Raw genomic sequence first — 23363 nt, forward strand, 5'->3', positions numbered from 1 at the left:
ATTAAGCATAGACAATATCCCAGAGCACCCAATGGCATTCTGGGTTGAAATCATGGGCCAAGACAAGCCCCTTATAAAGTGCAGTCTGTTGAATAAAGGTAATGACATCCACCTACAAGGGATGGTGGACACAGGGGCCAACGTTACTATCATTACACAACCTCAATGGCCCCTGAACCAGGAGCTGACTCCTGTCACTGGAGTCATCTCAGTGATTGGAGGAGCTGCCATCTCCATGAGGAGCGAGCGTATTATCACAACAGAGGGACTGGAGGGCCAAACTGCCACCATCAGGCCATTTGTAGTCAGGGCACCCACCACCCTGTGGGCCAGGGACCTGTTGTCCCAGTGGGGAGCTTGACTTGATATTCCACCTCTGTCCCGGGATTTCTATTTGGGGCCACTGCAGAGTGCACCACCCCACAATCACCTGGAAGACTGACGCCCCACCGTGGGTGGATCAGTGGCCACTCTCAACAGAGAAATTACATATCCTCGAGCTTCTTGTGGAGGAGCAGCTCTCCAAGGGCCACATTGTACCTACCAACAGCCCTTGGAACTCCTCTGTCTTTGTTCTCAAAAAACCTGGCAAGGACAGGTGGACACTCCTCCATGACCTTTGTAAAATTAACGAAGTCATTGACGACATGGGTCCCTTGCAGCCTTCCTTCTCCGTCCTTGCTTCCTTGTGACTCGAGACTGGTGGTCATTGATATCAAAGACTGCTTTTTCAACATCCCCCTCCATCCTCGAGATGCTCCCAGATTCACCTTTTCCATCCCCTCCCTGAACAGACAGGCACCTCTGAAGCGGTACCACCGGTGAGTCCTCCCCCAAACTGAGAAAAACTCCCCTATATATGCCAGTGGTACATGGCCCTTGTCCTATCTCCCATCCAAAGGACTCTCCCAGATGCCATTATCCTACATTATATGGATGACATTCTGTCTTGGTTTGAAGACAGGTGTCTGCTAAGGCAGGCAGGAGCTTCCTGTGAAATGGAAAATGTAAACCCCCTCCCTCTGAATTATTATAATTTTGAAATTAAAAAGCTCTCAAGCAAAGATATGGGAATAAGAATAACGGTTATTTACTAGGAAAACTAAAAATACAAACGCAATAGTACAAACAAAAAAACCCCACTGGCAGAGTCAGAATATGACCTGACACCCTGTGGGTCACAGTGGTGGTAGCAGTCCTATTAAATGGAGGCTGCAGTGCTCCTGCAGTGACAGGTGGGGTTTTGTTGAAGCAGTGATCCTGTAGAAGGGTGGAGTTTTCCTCTGAAGGTCCAGTGGTGGCGTAGATGGGCCTGGACTTCCCCTGGGAATGCAGTGGAAAAGAAAGCTGCTCCTCTGGGAATCCAGTGGGAAAAGGCTGTCTCTCTTCTTCCAAATGTCAAATTATATCCAGGTAGGAATGCTTGGCTCCTCCCTCTGGCCGGAGCATCTCACAATGAGATGATGAAATTGTTATCAGTCATGCAGTGACACTCAAGGGCCCAATAACAGAAGATATCTCCCAGAGGGGGGGATTGTTGAGGAAGAGATAAAGTAAGCTGTTGTAAGAGACGGTCCAAAGTTTCCCTTATTTGCCTCACGACCGTCACAAGGACAGAGAGGAAGACCCTGAAGACCCTGGCTGGAGTTCTGGCCTGGTTGGGGTGGATGCTGGCCAAGTGATTGTTTGCAGCTGTGCTTGCTGTGCCCCCACGTTACAACTGCTTCGAGCAGGGGCTGACAGGGAGCGGCTTGCTCTGTACACTTACACCTGCTTCACGATCCCCGCTCATCACAATGGCCCATGAATTTCCCCACCTCTTGGCCAGATGAACTTTCTGGGGTAACTCTGGTGATCCCCCCATAGAAGATCCCTCATCTGCCTCACAAGCGCTGTAAGGGAAGCCTCCTCCCAAGGACTGAGACTGAGACCCTTAAAATTCTAACACAGGGGCACTGGCCTGACTGAAGTGGGATGTTTGCCAAGTGTTGCCTGCAGGTGTGTTTGCTGGACCAAGACTGGTTTCTCATAGACACCAATCCTGAAAACAATGGGTCTCGCTCACCGCTGAGATTGATTTGTCCTGTTTTGGAACATGGACTGTCTTACTCATTTTCAATAGACTAATTCTCCATTGTCTTTTATCTGTTCTCCCCTTGGTGGATGACTATAAAAGACCCCTGAGTTAACCAAAGAATTTGAGATTCTCCCCCACATGACAAGATGGATCTATTGGCTGGAACACGAGGATTTTGTCTCTCCATTGGTAGCTATTCCCACCCCTGTCTACCCCTGTCTTTTTCTCTCTCCCTCTATCCTTTATCTCCTTTCTAATCTTTCTATCGCATTTGCTGTGGGCACTCAATAAAAGGTGCATTTGTTTTGATTAAGACTGAAATCCCCTCTGTGTTGTTTTTGCACTCTGAGATCAGTTAATGAACCATCACAACCCCACTTGTACGAGTGGATCGTGACATTAAATTGGCGTCATGAACAGGATTCTGACAGACAGAGGGGTTTGCAGGGTTGTGTGTAGTCTGTAACAGGGGAAGGATGTTTCACTCCAGCCGCACCGAGCCCGATACCCTGAAAGGGGTGAGCGGTTGTCTAGAAAGCAAGGGAGGGTGACTTGAATTTCCCACAAACTGCACACGCCTAGGTGAAAAGCACCCCCATACTCAATTGAGGGCTCTGCCTTCAGAATTTCACAACAGATCTCTTAGTGCAAAAAGGGAAACTGTTTTTGTGTATGTGTGAATCTGGACTGTCTGGGAAGTGAAGGGACTCCTTGAAGTAACTGAGTAGAACCTCCCAGGCACTTTAAGTCTCTTCACCCACCCAGGGAAGCAAGGGAAACACAGCAGAGGCTGTGTGGTTGTGTACCTTAAGTCTACACCTCCCTGTCATGGGTTTGGTCCCTTCACAAAATGACGGAAAACCTCAGCGCAAAAGTTGAAGCTGAATTTTATTCTCTCCTAGCCAAACACAATGCCAAACCTTCTCCCGGAGGAGAAGAACAGGCACAAAGTAACTGATTTAATTTGGAAAATGTTATTGATAGAGTATGTTCTTTACAACATGAAACAAAAGTCAAACTGGGCAAAAATAAAACTATTCTCTGCTCAGTTTTGGGAGCTTGTCTCACAGCAGCTATAAAAACTCTCTTAAAGTGAAGAAGTGAGGAAAAAGCTATAATGGACTCCCTTCAAAGCCTAGTTGAAATTTGGCAAAAACAATTAAATGAAGAAAGAAATGAGATCCATCTGTTACGAGCTGCCCTTAGAGAGGAACATGTTAAGAATTCACTGAATGCTGATTCCTCAACACAGGCAGAGGAAAAAGAAACTCCTCACATTAAACAGATTTATCCCCATAAGGAACTAGAGGCAGTAAAAAAACTGTGGAGAAAACTGCTGCCCTCATTTGAGACCCTTGGTTAAAACAGAATATAATTATATTAATGATGAAGATTTTGAACCACATATCACAACTAAACAAATACCATTCAGCACTACCAAATTGGCTAAGCTGAAGAAAGAATTTGGGTGCCTCCCACAAGAATCGGAGGCAGAATATGTCTTCCAAGTGTCCCTCACTGGTGGAGATCAAATTAAATTAACTGAACAGGAGGCCCGTGGGTACTGGGGACATGGAGTTTTCCTAACAACAGGAGATAAGCGTGACACGTGGTCCCTGACACAATGTGTGCCTTTCTGGGCCGGGGGAATTAATCCTTTGGAAAGGGGAGACCCTTTAGCTATAGTCAGTGCCCCCGACCAGCTTTTGGAAGGCGCCCACAAAGCCACCTGCCTGCAAATGATTCATGAAAAAGGTTGATTCCTGGTTTTCAGTCACCAATGCAATTACCTGTAAAGCCTGAAATTATGACTCCTTTAATTTGAGGGCTTCCTAAACCTACAGCAATTACTTTACAGAAAACCATAATGGCCTTGGGTCCCGTAGAGAGACTAGATAGATTCCTTGGTAACCCCACCGACCAAACTGGATCTACTGATCCTGGTTTCACTCCATACTCCATCCCCTCACAGCCCCCAGCTTCTCAATCTGATTCACCTGCCAGTAGCCGTAAAGTTTGGACATGGAGCGAGGTTGCAGTAGATTTGATTAATTACAGTAGATGAGATGGACCTGTAAAAACCCTGGAGGAGAAATCAGAAAAAACAAACGGTGTTTGGTTTATCAGGGCTCCTCACGGTGAAAATTTAGGGAAGGGAAACCAGATCTCTAACTGCCAACGTTGGTGGTCGTTGGAAGTTAAAAGGGGGGTCCCCAGAGAGGTGATGGATGGTTTGCCCCTTGATAAATTACAGAAAATAATAACTAATTGGCACTATCAGAAACCGAATTTATCAGTTCAACCCAGTGCACCCCTCCCTTCTCAGAATCCAGCCAGTGAGCCAAAAGAAACCCTCTCCCAGCCTCTCCCTCAGAATTTAGGATGTGAGCCAAAGCAAACACAGAACCAGAGAAACTAGGCTCTCCATCCCTTATAGGTGAGCGAAGGGCTGGAGCATGGATGTATCTGAGAATGCTCACTAAACATAAATCAGGAGATATACTGATCACAGCTATCACAGGCCTCAAACAGGCACTTGTAACCTTTCTGATTGACACTGGGGCACAAATCTCTGCACTAACAAAAAGGATGCCCAGAAGTGTAGAATTGTTCCAACAAAGAAATAATGTTGTGTTTTAAACATCCTAGGAACTACAGAATCTATGAATGTGGCCTTAATAAAAATCACGCTCCATGGAGAGGAGTGTAGGAAAGACATTCTGTGCTGTCCTTGTGAGCTGTCAGGGCCTCCTGAAGATAAGGAGAAGCCCCATATCTCTCCTGAAGGAACACCAAGGTCGTTACCATGGAGACCAGAGGAAGGAGAGAAAGTTGGGAGATATGGACTCTGGCTGGCTCCCAGAGTGTCGCGGCTCCCTGGTCGCCTGCTGGGAACTTTGTTTCTCTTTTATGGCCAATGGGCACTGTATACGTGTTAGATGGGTGTAAATATCTGGAAGAACTATAAAAGCTATGTTGGTTTAATAAATTTCTCTCTTGCACCCTTTTGATGGAGTCGTGTATTATTGTACTGTGTTGTGCTCTATAACGACAGAGGAGAATGAATTAGTTCTCAAAATGGTAATTGGGGATATTCCAAACAATTAGGGATGGATATTCTTGCTGGGAGGCAGTGGGAAGATTCTGAGGGATTCCTGTGGTCATTTGGTGTGCCACGTCTTAACATTAGACTGCTCCAAGCTGCATCCTCCTCACTGTCTAGCAAAATTACTCATGTAAAACAATACCCTCTACATTCTGGTGCCAAAGAGGGCATCAAACCAGTTATACAGGACTTGTGAGACCAAGGAGTGATAGTCAATACCCATTCTCTTTTCAACTTGCCAGTGTGGCCAGTTTGGAAACCCAATGAGAAGTGGAGGCTGACAGTAGACTTCTGCAGGCTTAATGCCAACACAGACCCTCTTACAGCAGCGGTCCCAAATTTGGCTGAATTAATGACATCAATTCAAGAAAAAGCTCACTCAATCATGGCAACTATAGATGTCAAAGACATGTTTTTTATGATACAGCCAGAAGGTATGGACCGATTTGCCTTCACATGGGAAGGACAGCAATACACTTTCACTAGGCTTCCCCAAGGCTACAAACACTCCCCCACTTTGGCCCACCCTACTTTAGCCCAGGAATTAGAAAAAATACCCAAACCTGATCCTGTAGCTGTTTATCAATACATGATGATATCCTTGTGGGAGGAGATTAAATAGAAGCAGTGGGAGATACCCAACAAAAAAGAATCTACCATTTAGAAAGTCTTGGTTTGCAAATTCCCCCAGAGAAAATTCAGAAGTCTTCTCAGGAAGAGAAGTTTTTGGGAATTTGCTGGAAAGGAGGTATGACATGTATTCCACCTGATATCCTAACCTCTTTAGATCATATCAAAATGCCTGAATCCAGGAAAGATCTCCTGCAAGCTCTAGGATTATTAGTGCTCTGGAGAAAACACATTCCAGATCTTTCAATAATTGCCAGGCCCCTTTATGACTTGCTGAGCAAACAGGGTGAAATGGGATTGGACTCCTTCTCAGGAGGAAGCATTGCAATTGCTGATTTTTGAAGCAACAGCTCACCAAGCACTGGACCCTGTCCATCCCACAGATCCCTTTCAGCTGGAATGGGGATTTGCCTCCTCAGGGCTGTCAGTACACATTTGGCAGCAGGGTCCTGAGGGTCCGATGCGGCCTCCTGGTTTCCATTCCCATGGTTTCAAAGATGCTGAGAAAAGATACACTACCTGGGAAAAAGGATTGTTTGTGGTTAGCTTAGCTTTCATAGAAGTGGAAAAAAATGCACGACAACAACCAGTTGTCTTGAGAGGCCCTTTCAAAGTTATTAAGACAGTCACTACTGGGACCTCCCTCCCCGCCCCCAACACGGTGGCCCAAAGGGCCTCAGTTGCAAACTGGTATGCTCAGATTGAACATTACTGTAACATTTTCTCAATAACAGAAGATGCTGTAAAAAATTTAGCACTACAAGAAACTGAGGATTTGGGCAGCAGCCATGACAAACCTGCCTCTGTAATTAAAACATCCCCTCCTTTCTCCACCAAACGATCAGCAAATTCTTGGTTCCCTGATGCCTCTGCTAAACGGGAGGGGAAGGTGTGGAGATACAGGGCAGCAGCCCTCCACATTTCCTCTGGTGAACGAATCATTACCGAGGGAGAAGGCAGTGCTCAGGTTGGGGAGCTGAGAGCTGTTTGGAGTGCTTTCCAACATGAGGTACAGAATACCTCTCCTGTCTGCATCTGCACGGACTCCTATGCTGTGTATAAAGGATGTACTGAGTGGCTTCCTTTTTGCAGAAAAATGATTGGGAAGTTAACAGAATTCCAGTATGGCAAAAGGAAAAGTGGCAAGAAATTTTGAACATCACAAGCCAAGGGAACTTTGTTGGGGTGGGCAGCCTTTCATCAGACAGATGGAAATCCAGCAGGAGAGTGGAACAATAAAGCTGATGGTTTAGCAAGACTAAGTCCCCTGAAAAGGAACAAATTACAGAGGACTGGGATCAACTATTAGAATGGCTGCATGTAAAAAGACAGCACACAGGTGTGAAAGATTTGTACAGGGAAGCTCTGGCCCAGCGTTGGCCTGTCACCAAGGAAAGGTGTAAAACATGCGTATCAGCCTGTGAGCAATCGCAGACTGGAGACTGGAGAGACATCCTTTGGAAGATGACCCTCTGCATTTCAGGAAGGGTAAAGGCTTATGGGACGCGTGGCAGGTAGACTATATTGGACCCTTTAAGAAGTCAGGAGTTAAACACTTTGTGCTGGTAGGAGTAGAAATTGTATCTGGGATGGTCCAGGCCAATGCTTTTAAAAGAGCTACAGGAGATAATACTGTTAAAGCATTGCAGCGATGGTTTGGAATTTTCCCAAAACCACAGGAAATTCAATCTGATAATGGGTCCCACTTCACTGCTAGAATTGTACAGGATTTGGCAAAAAATGAAGGAATTAAATGGACTTTTCACACCCCTTACTACCCTCAAGCTAACGGGATCGTGGAAAGGACCAATGGTCTTTTGGAATGACTTTTGAAACCAGAGGAGGGAAATTGGGATGTTCAGTTATGGGAAGCTGTGAAAAGTGTGAATGACAGATGGGGGGTAAATGGGTGTCCCAAAATCACTGCCTTTTGCCCCATAGCTCCAAGCATAATTGCCTCTCTAGGGAGACCAGCTGATTTCAAGATTCCAGCACATTACCCTGGACAACCTGTTCTGGTGGACCTCCCTACTGTAGGGGAACTACCACTAGTGCTAAAAACCCCTCTGAATAAACATGCATGGGTAGCCTCTGATGCTCTAGGGAGAGAGCATTGGATAAATACACACTGGATAATTCCATCATTCTAACTTTTTCTGTGCCTTAGTGGCAGGATTCTGTCGTGTTTACTTTTACAGAAGAACCCTGAGGGACATGAGGATCATCTGAACCATGATAACACTGGTGATGCTTTTCTGCATCCTACCACAATTCCATGGACAGAATCCTGCTGAGTGGTCGTGGTCTGAAGCTACCATCCATCACACTAATGTTCTAGGATCATATCCCAAGGGTCGCCACCTGAACCTAGAGCCTATAGTGCTGCATGACTCTGAGATATATCGCCCAAGTGAGTGGGGATGGGATCAGAAGGACTGGACTAGAACCCTAACTGGAACAATTGGTGAGTCGATTGTGGTAGCGTGCAGAAAAGTGGAAGGATCTCTCTATGAGAAAGCCACCTCCATTGCAGGTGCTGGAAATTTTTTAGAACCAGATGGAAAAAACTATTTGCACATCCCTACAACAGAACTGTGTCCTACGACAAAGTGGGAGTGTACCAAACAAATTCCCCTTGCTCTGTGCTGCCGGCAGGAATATGTTGCTAACTACACTTTAGGCCCCAGAACCAACAATGCAATTACAAAGGATTGTAGAAATGAATCTACTGCTTGCTGGCATAATTTTACTTTAGCCAAACACACTTATGTTTCAACGCTGTTGGCAAAATAACTTGACAAATCCATAAAGTTTAAAAGGCCTGGTTTACAAATTTAAGATAAACACTATAACAAAGTCCACATTGAGTACAGTAGTCACACCCCAGTGGGTAGAAAGGACTGAGAGCACCCTTAGTCAACTTGATACTGAATGGCCTTGGTCCCAGGCTTTTGTTCATTTTTCCGGATCCACAGGAAATGTGAAGGATTTAAAACTATCAACTGTCATTATGCATGAAAATCAGATATACACTAGGCAGGAATGGGAAAACCAAAAAACCTGGCAGCTTCAAGGGATAGTGGGGAAAAAAATTAGTATAGGATCCAAATGATTAACGGAACTACCCAGAGTAACACAACCTCAATCAGTGTTTTGACAAATCAAACAAATAAGCATGAAAAGGTTTGTACGCACCCAAGCTTACAGGATTGTTGGCACAATTTTACATTGGCACAAACCATAGAAGTGGTTTGTCTTTGGTCCAAAAAATGTAGGCCTGTAGGGCCTACATTTTAAGTTTATAGTAAATGCTATAGCCCAACTTGTTACAATTTGCACCACCACCACTCCAGCCCAACCACCGCTTATGCTTAGCCCAAGAATTTTTGAAAATGGACCATATACAATTAGGAAAACAGGACAACAACAAATACTGTTCAATCCAGCATGGTTCTCTTAAACAAGTCAAATTGCTGATGCAAAGTAATGTCTCAGAAATTCAGCCGGCCTGTTCGCCTTTTTTGCAAACTTCCTTTGAGGGTTGGATGACCTGGTTGCAAAAGCGGAACTCTTTTAAAAGACGGACGCTAAGAGACATAACCGGTGTTGTGGGAACAGGATTGGGAATTCTAAAGAGTATTGATTCAGAAGTATTAATGAATAAAATTGGCTGCTACAACTAGAGATTTGACCAAATTACAACCACCACTGCAGTCATTGGCTTTAGGAACACACCAGTGGCTGCTATCAAACATTTTGCCAAATTGGGAAAAGGTAAATGTAAATGACCACAAATTGGTAATTGATACACTCGGTGCTACACAAAACAACATTTCTTTGGCTCTCAGCTGTATCCAGGCACAATTGTGGATGCAGTCAGTTGCTGCCTCAATGATAAGAGAAGGTGAAGAAGGCACTTTTCCTACTGAAATTGGGAAAATAATTTGGGACAGTGCCACTGATTTTGAAAGAGAATTCCAATCCTGGTGGAACTTAGTGAATTTAACTTACAATCCCATTACAAACGCAGCCATGGCTTTTGTGTTAACCATACGTAATGCCTCAGTGCATTTGATATTTCCTATGATTGCATTAGGGCTGAATCATGATGGAGCTGTTCTCTATCCTTATGAGCATCAGGAATGGGCCCGTCAAATGGGTGAGAAATGGCAAACTGTTAATTTAGAATCTTGTCTTGTCCGAGAACAACAAGGGTTCATCTGTGAAAGCAATGCAATCATAGCTCAAGACATTTGTTTAGACACAGAGCAAAATATCTGTCATTTTGAAATTCATCCTAATGAGACTTCTGAAACAGTCCTTGTATATATAGGCAACAGGTGTGCATGCTTCAGAACTGCTTGTGATTTTGTATTCATAGAGAATATTGTAGTAGATACTAAAAATCATTCAAATGTTTGTGCTTGTAACTTTACCAGGATTACAGGATGTGATTTCTTTTATGAAGCTCCAGTTACCTCTCACTACCTATTGCAATCCAACTACACACTGATTCACAAACTGATGCCTACTCCTATCAGGATGAACCTCACTTTGGTAAGTCAAGTGCTGCTCCATCAAGCCTTGGTAGAAATCCTCAAAAAGATAAAGAAAAACGGACAGAAGACCTGGTGACTGTTCATCATAATGTGAGACAGATACACCGTGTTATGGAGAGGGTAAAGAAAGATGCCGAGCACAGGTGGTGGGATACCCTCTTTGGGTGGTCACCTACTGCCACGAGTGTCCTGAACAGTGTGTGTCAACCCATCGTTACCCTTTTGATTCTAATTGTGCTTGGTTTTATCTTGTCATCAGTCCCATTCGTTATGAATTGGAGGATGATGAAACGGCTGACAAGATTGATGTCTATAGTCAATGCACACAACTTGGCTGATGTCCTCTACACTGTGGACATCCCCAAGTCAATTGACACAAGGCAATTACAAATTAAGCATTTGCGTTTTAGAGCAATCCTTGATTCCCGTTTATGATTTTGTGAGAATTACTTTCAATTTTTAGTGAATTGTTTTAGAAAATAATTTTAAAGTTAATGCTTATATTATGATTTGTTTATTGTTTTGCTTTTGATTATTTGTTATTTGTTTCAACCATTTGAAAATTGTTACAAAAATAATACTATTTTAATTAATTAACTATTAGGGTTAATTCCCAATATTGCCGGATGGAATGTGCCTGGGGTCGTCTGGCCTTGCTGCTGGACCAAAGGTGGCAGCTCTGGTGGTCTCACCCCAGAGACACCCCTGGCTAGCTGGGTATTGAAGCTGGCGCTTGGGACAAGTCCAGGCAAGCAGGAACTCAGGTTTACCTCTGGTGGAAAGACTTTAGGCGATGGTGAAGGTAAAAGGAGATGGGTCCTGCTGGAGGTTTTGATCCAGAGCTTTATTCCTAAGTCACAGACCTCTGACTGTTGCAACAGCTCCAACAGAACTCAGAGCCACGTGGTCGCTGTGTATTTTAAGCCCGGGGAGAGGGGGAGGGAAGGGGTAGGTATGGCACCAACCAGGTGTGAGGGGGGAAGTCTCAGGGGACAAGTGACACCTGGATAGCCCAATGTTGCCAGGGCTGAGAAGCATCTTTTGAACTTTGCCAATCAGATGATGCCCTTGCTGGAATGTTAAGCTTGACGGACAGCACTTAGCAAGGGGGCAAGGGGGAGGGGAAGGGAGAGGTTGTTGGCACACCTGAGAGAGGAAGTGGGATAGCTGAAACAGAGTATTACATCACACTGCAACAATTAAGCATTTTGAAAATTGTTATGAAAATAATACTGTTATAATCAATATTAATTATGTTTGTTTATTGTCTCCCTTTTCCCCCTCTTTTTCCTATCCTTTCTTTTCCTCCTTTTTCTCTCTCTCTCTCTCTTTCTTCTCTCTGTCATACTGTCCCTATTTTTCAGGGTTATACTACCAACGTACGGCCAGTCCTGAAGACTCATCAATGATACTCTAGAGCGCTGCTGATAAAGATCCCTCAAGACAATTGTGAGTCACGGGGTCGTGTGAGAGTCTGTCTGAAATATCCCTCATCTGCCTCACGATCGTCATTGCGGGGGGGCACTGAAAAACAGACCCCTCCTGTCTGAAGTTTCTGATCCTGTAGGGGAAAGTCATATGCCTGAGACCTGAGAGTGTTGCTCAATTATTGTTTTCACAGGTGCATTTGCTATATGCTACCCTGAGCTCAAAGGGCATTTTGCCCTTTTGCACAATAGCTCTGGAATTCTCCCCGCCTCTCGGCCTGGCTGAACTTCTCCTAGGCTTTAGGGTGGTTCCCCCCAAAGAAGATGCCTCTCGCTCGTTCATAACCACCATGACAGACAAACCGAGATGTAAGAAGCCTCTTCATCAAGAGACCGAGACATGAAATCCCCATGTGCGAAGGCCCCCTCTCACCTTCTTCCAGAGACTGGGACTGAAACCCCCAACCCGGGAGAGGTGTGCAGTGGCGGGGGAAGGAAAGCTGCCCAAAGCAAGATGGATGTTGCAGGTGCAGGCAGTCAACCACGAAAACAATGGCTCTCACCTACTGCCAAACATGGACTGTGTGTACCCCTTTCCAAACACCATTCTTTCCCCCTGAAGATACAGTAAACTACCTTTGATTTGGTTGCAAAATCCATCCCCCCTTCCCCCATCAAAAAAGAGTGTAATTGGGGTCCAGATGAACTGCGCCTCTGAGATCTCCCTGGACGCGGCCTGGTGAACTCCATGGGCTGGACATGGAGGGACTTGGCAGTTTGACGTTTGGTAGCTATATACCCATTCTTTTTCCTCCCTCTTTTCCCTTATTTTTTCCTTTTTTCCCTGATTCCTTCCCAAGGCATTTTTGCTGTGGTTATTTCAATAAAGGTGCATTTGTTTTGATTGTCACTGCAAACCCCCTTGTACCGTGTCAGTTCTTTTGCACCCTGAGATCAATCCACGAACCATCACGAAACCCATTCATAAGGACGGATCGTGACACACCCAAGCTGCGTCCCCGGCATCCGCCCGCCTCTCCCAGCCCCAGAGCCCCCTTTCCGTGACCCAGGGACCCCCTGAACCCCCTTTTCTGCCTTTCCCAGCTCCCAGACCCCACTTCCCTGAACAATGGAGACTCCTGGACCCCCTTTTCTGGGCTCAGGGACCCCCTGGATCCCCCAGCCCACCTCTCACAGTCCCTTCCTGGAACCTTGGACCCTTCCCGGCTCTCCCGGTTCTGCTTCCCAGCCCTCGGACGCCCCCAGACCGCCCAATCTCTGCGTGCCCCCAGTTCTCCACCCCCTGTGCGTCCTGCGGGGATGTCCTGGCAGGTCCCGGGGGGGTTCAGGGGAATTCCCAGGGTTTGCTCTGTCCCCTCTCCCTCCCCGCGCTGCCCCGGTCACTTTCGCGTCTCCCCAGCTGCGGCACCGGGACCCGCCCGGGGACCGGGGACTGCCCCGGCACCGGGACCCCCCTGAACCGCAATTCCTGGGCACGGGGACCCCCGAACTTCCATTTCCAGGCGAACCCCCCTTCTTGGGCACAGAGACCGCCTTGAACGTTCATTTCGGGGCACTGGGAGCCTCCCTGTACCCCCTTCCGCAGCCCCGATAATCCCTGCACCCCCTTATCTGGAGACTGGAACCCCCTGAACCCCAAATCCCGGGCATGGAAACCCCCCTGAACCCCCATTTCTGGGCACCGGGACCCCACTGCATCCCCTTATACAGCACTGGGAGTCCTTGACCCCCCCATTCTGCTGCACCAGGACCCCCGTGCACCCCCATATCCAGGACTGGAACCCTCCCAAACCCTCCATTCTCAGGCACAGGGACCCCCCTGCACCCCCTTATCCGGCACCAAAGCCCCCCTGCACCCCCTTTCCTGGCCCTCCCCCATCTCAGACACCCCAGCCCCCGCTTTTCCTTGGGGCGGGGCCAGGGCTGTGGGCGGGGCCGCAGCGGAGCAGCGCCATGGCTCCAGCGCTGGCTCTGGGGCTGCTCTTGGGGCTCCTGGGGGACCCGGGGGGCGCGACCAAAGGTGAGTGGGAACCCCGAAACGGGGAAACTCCTGAAGTTCCATTTCCGGCCACCGGGAACGCCCTAGACTTCCATTCCTGGGCAAGGGAACCCCCCTGTACCCCAATTTTGAGTCTACTGACCCCTCTCAACCCCCTTCGCCAGACCCGGAACCCCATTCCTGGACAGGAAAACCCTCCCGAACCGCCATTCCCAGGCATCAGAATCCACTGAGCCCCCATTCCTGGGCGCCCATGTCCGGGCACCGAGACCCCCCTGTACCCTCTTCCCCGGCACCGGGACCTGCTCGTCCTGCGGGGGGAGGTGTCTCAGGATGTCCAGGAGGGTCCCTGGGGGGATTCTGGGCCCCAGGACCCCCCTGAATTTTCAGTTCTGGGCACTGGGACCCCCCTGCACCCCCTTATCCAGTACCAATTCCCCCCTGCAACCCCTTTCCCATCCATCCTGCCTTCCCCAGTCCCCAGACCCCTCTTTTCCTTGATCCTGAGACCCCTGGACTTCCATTCCTTCTTTTCTCAGTCCCCAGCCCCCCCATTTCTCTGCATCAAGGACCCCCAGATTCCTATTCCCAGGTCTCCCCACCCTGTGACCCCTCATTCCTTGGCACTGGGGACCCCTGGATCCCCTTTCCTGGGCATATGCATCCCCTGGAACCCCCATGCCACTTTCCCAGTCCCTGTACCTCCTCTCCCCCTTTCCATAACCCTGGAACCCCCTGAGCCCCCATTCCTAGACACCAGGACCCCCTGCAGGCCCTTTCCTGTCCATCCCGCCTCTCCCACCCTGCACACCCTTTCCTTGTCCCCAGGAACCCCAAACCCCTTCCCAGCTCTCCCAGTTCCCCTTTCATTGATCCATGATCTCCTCAATCCCCCCAAATCTCCGTGTCCCCCCAGTTCTCCACTCCCTGCGTTACCTGCACGTGGTGGTGTCAGAGCCCAGCCCGGGGATCCCCCAGTACATGTCCATTGGGTACCTGGATGGGATCCCCTTCGTGCACTACGACAGCGAGCGGGGCCGGAAAGTGCCGCTGATGCAGTGGATAAAGGATGGAGTCAAGCCAGAATATTGGATATGGGGACCCAGACCAATGTGAGGAACCAGCACAGTGATGTCAGGAACCTGAAGATACTGCGTGAGCGGTACAACCAGAGCGGCGATGAGTGAGGGGAGCTGTGGGACTGGAACGGGGATCCATAGGGCTGGAATGGGATCTGTAGGGCTGGGATCCATGGGGCTGGGATGGGATCTGTGGGGCTTGAATGGGAACTGTAGGGCTGGGGATTGGATCCATGGGGCTGGAATGGGATCTATAGGTCTCAGATGTGGATTCACAGGGCTCTAAGTGGCTGAAATGGGGATCCATTAGGTTGGAATGGGATATTTTGTGATCCACGGGTTGGGATATGGATCCATGGGGCTGGGATGAGATCCATGGGGCTGGGTTGGGATCCATGGCGTTGGGATGGGATCTGTGGGGCTGGAACGGGAACTGTAGGGCTGAGATGGGGATCGATGGGGCTGAGATGGGGATCCATTAGACTGGGATGGGATAGCTTGTCATTCATGGAGCTGGGATGGGATCTGTGCACTTGGGTTGGAATCCATGGGGGTGGGATGTGGATTCGTGGGGCTGGGATGGGAACTGTAGATCCCCAGTGTGGATTCACAGGACTCCAAGGGACTGAAATGGGGATCCATTAAGCTGGGATGGGATATTTTGTGATCCATGGGTTGGGATATGGATCCATGGGGCTGGGATGGGATCTGTTGAGCTGGGATGGGATCCATGGGGCTGGGATATGAATCCATGGGGCTGGGATGGGATCTGTGGGGCTGGAATGGGATCTGTGGGACTTGGGTACAGATCTATGGGGCTGGGATGGGATCTGTAGATCTTGGATGTGGATTCACAGGGCTCCAAGGGGCTGAAAATGGAGATCCATTAGACTGGGACAGGATAGCTTGTGATCCATAGGGCTGGAATGGGATCTGTTGAGCTGGAATGGGAACTGTAGGGCTGGGATGGGATCTGTGGGGCTAGGATAAGAACTGTAGGGCTGAGATGGGGATCCATGGGGTTAGGATGGGGATCCGTGGGGCTGGGATGGGATCTATGGGGTTGGAGTGGGGTCTGTAGGGCTGGGGTGAGCATCCATGGGGCTGGGATGGGATCTATAGGTGTCAGATGTGGATTCATAGGGCTCCAAGGGGCTGCAATGGGGATCCATTAGACTGGGATGGAATATCTTGTGATCCATGGGGCTGGGGATTGGATCCATGGGGCTGGGATCTGTGGAGCTGGGATGGGATCTGTTGGGTTGACTTCCATGGGGCTGGGATGTGGATCCATGGGGCTCCAAGGGGCTGGGATGAGGCTCTGTGGGTCTCCATCAGACTCTGCGGCTCCAAAGGGCTGGAATGGGGCTCTGTGGGGCTGGGACACAATTCCAGGGGTCTCTGTGGGTACAATCCCCCCAGGTCTCCACACAAGGTTGAGGTCTCCACACAAGGTTGACAGTTTATGGCTGTGACTTCCTGTCCAATGGGAGTGTCCGTGGATCCCACCAGATTGGCTACGATGGGTGGGATCATATCTCCTTTGACCTGGGATTCAGGAGATTCGTGCCGGCCGACGGCGCTGCTGAGATCACCAGGAGACGCTGGGAACAGGAATTGAACGGGGTTGAGATGTGGACAAATTATCTGAACCACATCTGCCCAAAATGGCTCCAGAGGCACATCAGATATGGGCAGAAGGAGCTGGAGTGCAAAGGTGGGAGCAGAATTCCTGTGAGGGATTTGGGAATGGAGGACTTGGGAACACAGTATTTCCAGTGGGAATTCTATGGTCAGATCTCATCCCAATCCCATTGCAGTGTGAATTCCATGGTCAGATCTCACCCTGATCCCATTCCAGTGGGAATTCTGTGGGCAGATCTCACCCCAATCCCATTCCACTGAGAATTCCATGGGCAGATGTCACTCTCATCCTATTCCAGTGGGAATTCCATAGGTAGAACTCACCCCAGTCCCGTTCCAATGGGATGTCCCTCACCATTCCATGGATGTCCCTCACCATTATCCCATTCCAGAGCCCCCTGATGTCCACGTGTCCGGAAGAGAGGAACACAGGACGCTGATCCTGTCCTGCCACGTGTACGGATTCTACCCCAACACAATCGCAGTCAGCTGGATGAAGGGGGGTGAAACCTTGGATCAGGAGACGGAGTGGGGCGGGATCGTTCCCAACAGCGATGGCACCTTCCACACCTGGGCCAGGATCGAGGCGCTGCCGGAGGAGCGGGAGCAGTACCGGTGCAGGGTGGAGCATCCCGGAATGCCAGAGCCCGGGATCTTCGCTTGGGGTGAGGCTGGGAATGTGGGGATTGGGAATTTGGAATTCCTAAATGGGGATTCCCCTCCCCCTCCTCACTATCCCATCTCTCCGTGGTGGTCGCTGTGTCTGTCATCGCTGCCATCCTCATCCTCATCGTTGTCCTCATCAGATTCGGTGTCTGGAAGCTCCAATCTGGTAACACACGGGATGGGGGTCGGGAAGGGACACGGATCCACCCAGCACCGTTCTGGGAATCCTGTGACACCGATGCTGATCCCACTTTGTTTCCACAGGGAGGAGGGACAGGAATGGATACAACCCGGCAGCCGGTGAGTTCCAATGGCGGATCCAGCTCTGGATCCCCTCTGTGTGGATCCCAGGATGGATCCTGGGGTTAATCCCAGTGTGTGATCCATGCTGGAATCTCATGGATCTTCTCTCTCTGCAGGAAAAGACATGGGAATGAATGGCTCCACTGCAGATACAGCATGGGATCAGGGTGGGATTCCAGAGGGAGATTGGGGCAGGATGGACAGACTGGGATTGGGGAGGGATTTTGGATCAGGGCAGGGGTCTAGAGTGGGATCAGGTGGAATTGTAAAGTGGGATTGGAGCTGGATTCTGGAGCAGTATCAGAAGGGATGGATGGAGCAGGATTGGGGCAGGAGTGATGGAGTGGGATCAGGGAGGGATTCCAGTGCAGGATTGGGTAGAATGGATGGAGCAGGATCAGGTGGGATCAATGGAGCAGGACTGGGACAGGACTGGGGCAGGATCAAGTGGGATAGATGGATGGAGCAGGATTGGGGTGGGGTCAGGTAGGATTCTGGAGCAGCTCCCTCTCCCAAGGGGCTCCAGCCAGGTCCATCCTGTGGAATGGGGACAGGGACAGGGTGACACTGTGACCCTCTCTCATCTGGTAGTAATCACTACCTGAGGGATCCATGGGACTGGATCCGGCTCCTTCCCTCTTCCTGGGAAAGCTGAGAGCTGCCAGCAGAGCTCATCCCACTGCTCCCACCCACCTCGCAGCTCTTGGTAACAGATCCATTTCCCCTTTTCCATGTCCCAGTGTTTTAAAGCCAATAACCACAAATATTCACAATGCTTCAGTTCTGGTGTGAAATTATCCTGCTTGGGGCAATAAATTCTGCTTGGGGCAATATCCTGGATTGTCAAGCAAATTGTATTCTATTTGCCACCTGTATGGCAGTTGTCTTCTGTTAAGTAGGCAGTTTTCCTTATCTCTTCCACAACTGGGGAGACATCCATTGATAACAGGCTATTGAATGTCACTGCACAACTGATAAGAACTACAGCATCCCAGTGTGAGATGCTCCACCCAGAGGGGAGAGCCAAGCATTCCTACCTGGATATAATCTTGCATTTCTGGAACACCAGCATGGCTTTCTCCACTGGATTTCCCAGAGGAAACAGCTGCTCTCTTCCCCTAGATCTTCAGAGGAAGACTACACTCTTCTACAGGATCCCTGCTCCAACAGAACCCACCTGACACTCTAGGAGGGCTGCAGCCACGATTCCAATTGGACTGCTACCAATACCCTGACCCACAGGGTGTCAGGTTGTGTTCTGACTCTGTCAGTGTTGTTTTAGTTTATTGCATTGTTTATTTTATCCTTTTATTTTCTTCCCTACTAAAGAACTGTTATCCCTGCTCCCATATTTTTTGCCTGAGGGCCCCTTAATTTAAAATTTATAGCAATTTGGAAGGAGGGGGTTTACATTCTCCATTTCAGGGGAGGCTCCTGCCTTCCTTAGGAGACTCCTGTCTTTCCAAACCAAGACAGATTTTGGTGCTTAACGTGAGGCTCGAGGGCACAGAAATAAAAAGGAAATAACAGTTCTTGAGTAATCTAATTTTTGTACGCTGCTACAGAAACCTTGTTAAGCTGTCATCATGTGGTCCAGCTTACCTTGGTTTGGGTGGCATGTGGTTGTGGCTACATTTCTCCCATTTGCAGGCCCTTATCTAAACATGGGTCCTATAACCAAGGCTACTGTGGCTGTTATCCAGTTTGTTTTATGGGTGAATAAGGGGAGGAATTCATGGATTTTTAACTTCCTCTGGAAAGCAGGCACATGGATTCACAGCTATCACACCCTAACTGTATGTTTTTGGGGTTACGTTAATAATAGCACCTGCTGTGAGGAAACGACACCGGGCGAAATCTTCTCCCAACCCTTTAGCCATCTCTTTGGGTCTGCTCTACCAGTTTTTGAAGGGTTCAGATCCACTCTAAATACTAATGATATCAAACAGTGGCTGGTGTTGCTGGAAGGCTTGTTCTGTTTAGCATTTAGAGATAAGAGAAGATTAACTTGGATAACCACCCTGACACCTACCCCAAAGACAAGGGATGCTGCCCCAGAGCCTGGCCCTGCCCCACAGCCCACCTCAGCTATAAACTACCCAGATTGGATGGGGGTTCTGGTGAAGGAGATAAACGAGGTGAGCCAAATGCTGAAGGAGCAGGGGTCCCCTTCCCTCTGGGAGCAGCTTTTAATGAGTGTCAGAGAGAGGTTTGTCCACAGGGAGAGCATGCAGGAGCACCACCATAGAATGTGCTGGAAGACCCTTGAGGAAGGGATCCAACAGCTGAGAGAAGTGGCAGCATTGGAGGGACTCTTTGGGAGGGATGGACAGCATGAAAATGACCCTGACAAGGTCGGGTGCACAGGGTAAATGTTGTGGAGCCTGGCAAATCTGAGGCCATCTCAATACACCACCTTCATTGCAATGATTAATGCAGATACCAACCAAGAGACAGTGGGCTCTGTTGCCAACAAGCTTAGAAAGATGAGAGTATGATCAATGGCCCAATGCTGGCTCATGTCTCTGCTGTGATTAAAAATCTCAAAGAGGAGATGAAGGAGATGAGGGAGGGGTGAGGTGTCACAGACATATTTTATGAAAAATCCTTTCCTTAGGATTTTTTCCTCCTGAGAAGCCGAGAGGCCTCAGGAACAAAATGTAAACAATAATTGTCGTGAACGGTGGAAGAATTGCCTCACACAATATGCGTGAACAGTAAATCCCAAAGTTTATTGATAGCTCACACATATTTATATTGGTGTTAATGAAGCTTATACATATTGCAAAAGCTGAGCTCATTATTGGTTAAAGCACACTTAGATCAACCACACCTACTTCTATGCTCTAATGATTATTTTGTTTCTATGTTTACATTCTTATAGCTACTCTACCTAGGCTATCTTCATTTTCTGGCAAGCGATTTTCTCCCCCATCTTCCTGTTTCAGCGAAGGTCACCATGACCTCTGTCAGTGATTGGACACTGGTTACTTAATCCCCAGCTTGTTTCCCCTATCCTTATCCAACGGTATCACATCGAAGTGGCCTTTCTCAGCTAGCCAATTATCCACAAAGCTCTCCACAAATAATTATCTGCTGCTGTGGAATTAACAGGTGGATCTGTGATTGGTCTCATGTGGTTATTTCTAATTACTGGCCAATCACTGTCCAGCTGTCTGGACTGTCTTGGTCAGTCACAAGCCTTTGTTACTCATTCTTTTTCTATTCTTAGCTAGCCTTCTGATGAAATCCTTTCTTCTATTCTTTTAGTATAGTTTTAATATAATATATATCATAAAATAATAAATCAAGCCGCCTGACTTCTGTGGAGTCAACATTCTCGTCTCTTCCCTCATCCTGGGACCCCTGCGAACACCACCACAGCGAGGAGCAACAGTTCCCATATGGCACCAGTGCAAGTCACAGCCCCAAAGTCAGAGCCCAATATTCCCCAGCTAGACAGAGAGGGTACACCCCAGGGGCTGACGTGTGGTTCTCCCTGCATGACCATGGGGAAGACATGGGAAGGTGGGATGGAAAACCCACTTCTGTCCTGGCAGCACGGGTGCATCAACTCACCGAGGGAAACACTAATCAAGGGAACTCCAGTAAAGTGAAGGTAGCCTCAACCTCCCATGACCGAGCTGCTGGGTATGATCTATCAGATCTCCTTGAAGGAGAGAACCTCTAGCATGCGTGCCCAGGAAAGAAATAATAAACAGGATTAGGGGGGCCCTGCCTGTAGCCAGGAAGAGGCATGGGAAAACTGGCTCTTTTAGACGGTGTGGATCTGATGGCCTGGCACATCAAAGCCACAAAAATATGATGCCTTAGTTGATACTGGTGTGCAGTGTACTCTAATACCATCGGGACACATTGGGGCAGAACCTGTTTCCATTGCCAGGGTGATGGGGTTTGACTGTGTTGGAAGCCGAGGTGAGCCTGACTGGGAAAGAGGGGCAGAAACATCCTATTGTGACTGGCCCAGAGGCCCTGTGTGTTCTGGGCATAGACTTCCTCTGGAATGGCTTTACAAAGACCCAGAAAGACTCAAGTGAGCTTTTGGAATAGCTGCTGTAGAGGCAGAGAACATGAAGCAGTTGAACACCTTGCCTGGACTATCAGAAAACCCATCTGCAATAGGACTTCTGAAGGTGGAAGAGCAACGAGTGCAATTGCCACCTCGACAGTGCACCACCGGCAGTATCGGACAAATTGGGATGCTGTGATCCCCATGCACAAAATGATCCGTGAGCTGGAGAGCCAAGGGGTGGTCAGCAAAACCCACTCACCCTTCAACAGTCCCATCTGGCCTGTGTGCAAGTCTGACGGAGAATGGAGATTGACTGTGGACTATCGTGGCTTGAGAGATTGACTGTGGACTATCGTGGCTTGAATGAAGTGACTCCACCACTGAGTGCTGCTGTGCTGGACATGCTGGAACTCCAGTACGAGCTGGAGTCCAAGGCAGCAAAGGGGTACGCCACCATTGACAATGCTAAGGTGCTCTTCTCCATTCCTCTGGCAGCAGAATGCAGGCCTCAGTTTGCTTTCACCTGGAGGGGCGCGCAGTACACCTGGAACCGACTGCCCCAGGGGTGGAAGCACAGCCCCATCATCTGCCATGCACTGATCCAGAGTGCACTGGAAAAGGGTGAGGCTCCAGAGAACTTGCAGTACATCAATGGCATCATTGTGTGGGGGAACACAGCGATGGAAGTGTTTGAGAAAGGAGAGAGGATCATCCAGATTCTGCTGGAAGCCGGCTTCGCTATCAAGAAGAGCAAAATCAAGGGACCCACCCAAAAGATCCAGTTCCTGGAGTAAAGTGGCAAGATGGATGGTGTCAGATTCCCACTGAGGTCATCAACAAGATCACAGCAATGTCTCCACCAACCAGCAAGAAGGAAACACAAGCTCTCCTAGACGCGATAGGTTTTTGGAGAATGCACATTCCCGAGTACAGTCAGACTGTGAGCCCTCTCTACCTGGTCACCCGCAAGAAGAACGATTTCCCCTGGGGCCCTGAGCAGCAACAAGCCTTTGCACAGATCAAGCAGAAGATCACTCATGCTGTAGCCCTTGGCCCAGTCAGGACAGGACCAGAGGTGCAGAACGTGCTCTGCTCTGTAGCCGGGAACAATGGTGTGTCCTGGAGCCTTTGGCAGAAGATGCCTGGGGAGACTCGAGGCCAACCAACTTCTAGAGCAGAAGTTACAGAAGATCCAAAGCCAACTACACTTCCACAGAGAGGAAAATCTTGGCTGCCTATGAAGGAGTCCAGGCTGCCTCAAAGGTGATTGGCACAAAAGCGCAACTCCTCCTGGCACCCCAACTACCAGTACTGGGGTGGATGTTTAAAGGAAAGGTTCCCACCTCCCACCACGCCACTGACACCACATGGAGTAAATGGATTGCTCTCATCACACAGTGCGCCCATATTGGAAACTGAATCACCCTGGGATTTTGGCAATAATTACAAACTGGCCAGAAGGTGAGAACTTTGGTCTCACTGATGAAGAGGAACAAGAACCAGTGACACGAACTGAGGAAGCTCCTCCCTATGACCAACTGCCCCCAGAGGAAACGCGCTACGCTCTTTTCACTGACGGTTCCTGTTGCATCGTAGGGATGAACTGGAAGTGGAAAGCAGCCGTATGGAGCCCCACACGACAGGTTGCAGAGGCCGCTGAAGGAGAAGGTGAATCAAGTCAACTTGCTGAACTCAAAGCTGTTCAGCTGGCCCTGGACATTGCTGAAAGAGAGAAGTGGCCAAAACTCTACCTTTATACTGATTCATGGATGGTAGCCAATGCTCTGTGGGGATGGCTGGAGAGGTGGAAAGAGTCCAA

The 23363-nt window shown here is 48.9% G+C and overlaps 2 pseudogenes; both read left to right on the forward strand.

Moving 5' to 3' along the window:
- The first annotated feature begins 2927 nt into the window (after positions 1–2927).
- On the forward strand, positions 2928–4496 carry LOC136570592 (uncharacterized; annotated as a pseudogene).
- A 9268-nt stretch (positions 4497–13764) lies between these two features.
- On the forward strand, positions 13765–18692 carry LOC136570593 (class I histocompatibility antigen, F10 alpha chain-like; annotated as a pseudogene).
- The last annotated feature ends 4671 nt before the right edge of the window (positions 18693–23363 follow it).

The sequence above is a fragment of the Molothrus aeneus genome, unplaced genomic scaffold (genome assembly GCF_037042795.1).
Source record: "Molothrus aeneus isolate 106 unplaced genomic scaffold, BPBGC_Maene_1.0 scaffold_35, whole genome shotgun sequence".
Classification (NCBI taxonomy): domain Eukaryota; kingdom Metazoa; phylum Chordata; class Aves; order Passeriformes; family Icteridae; genus Molothrus; species Molothrus aeneus.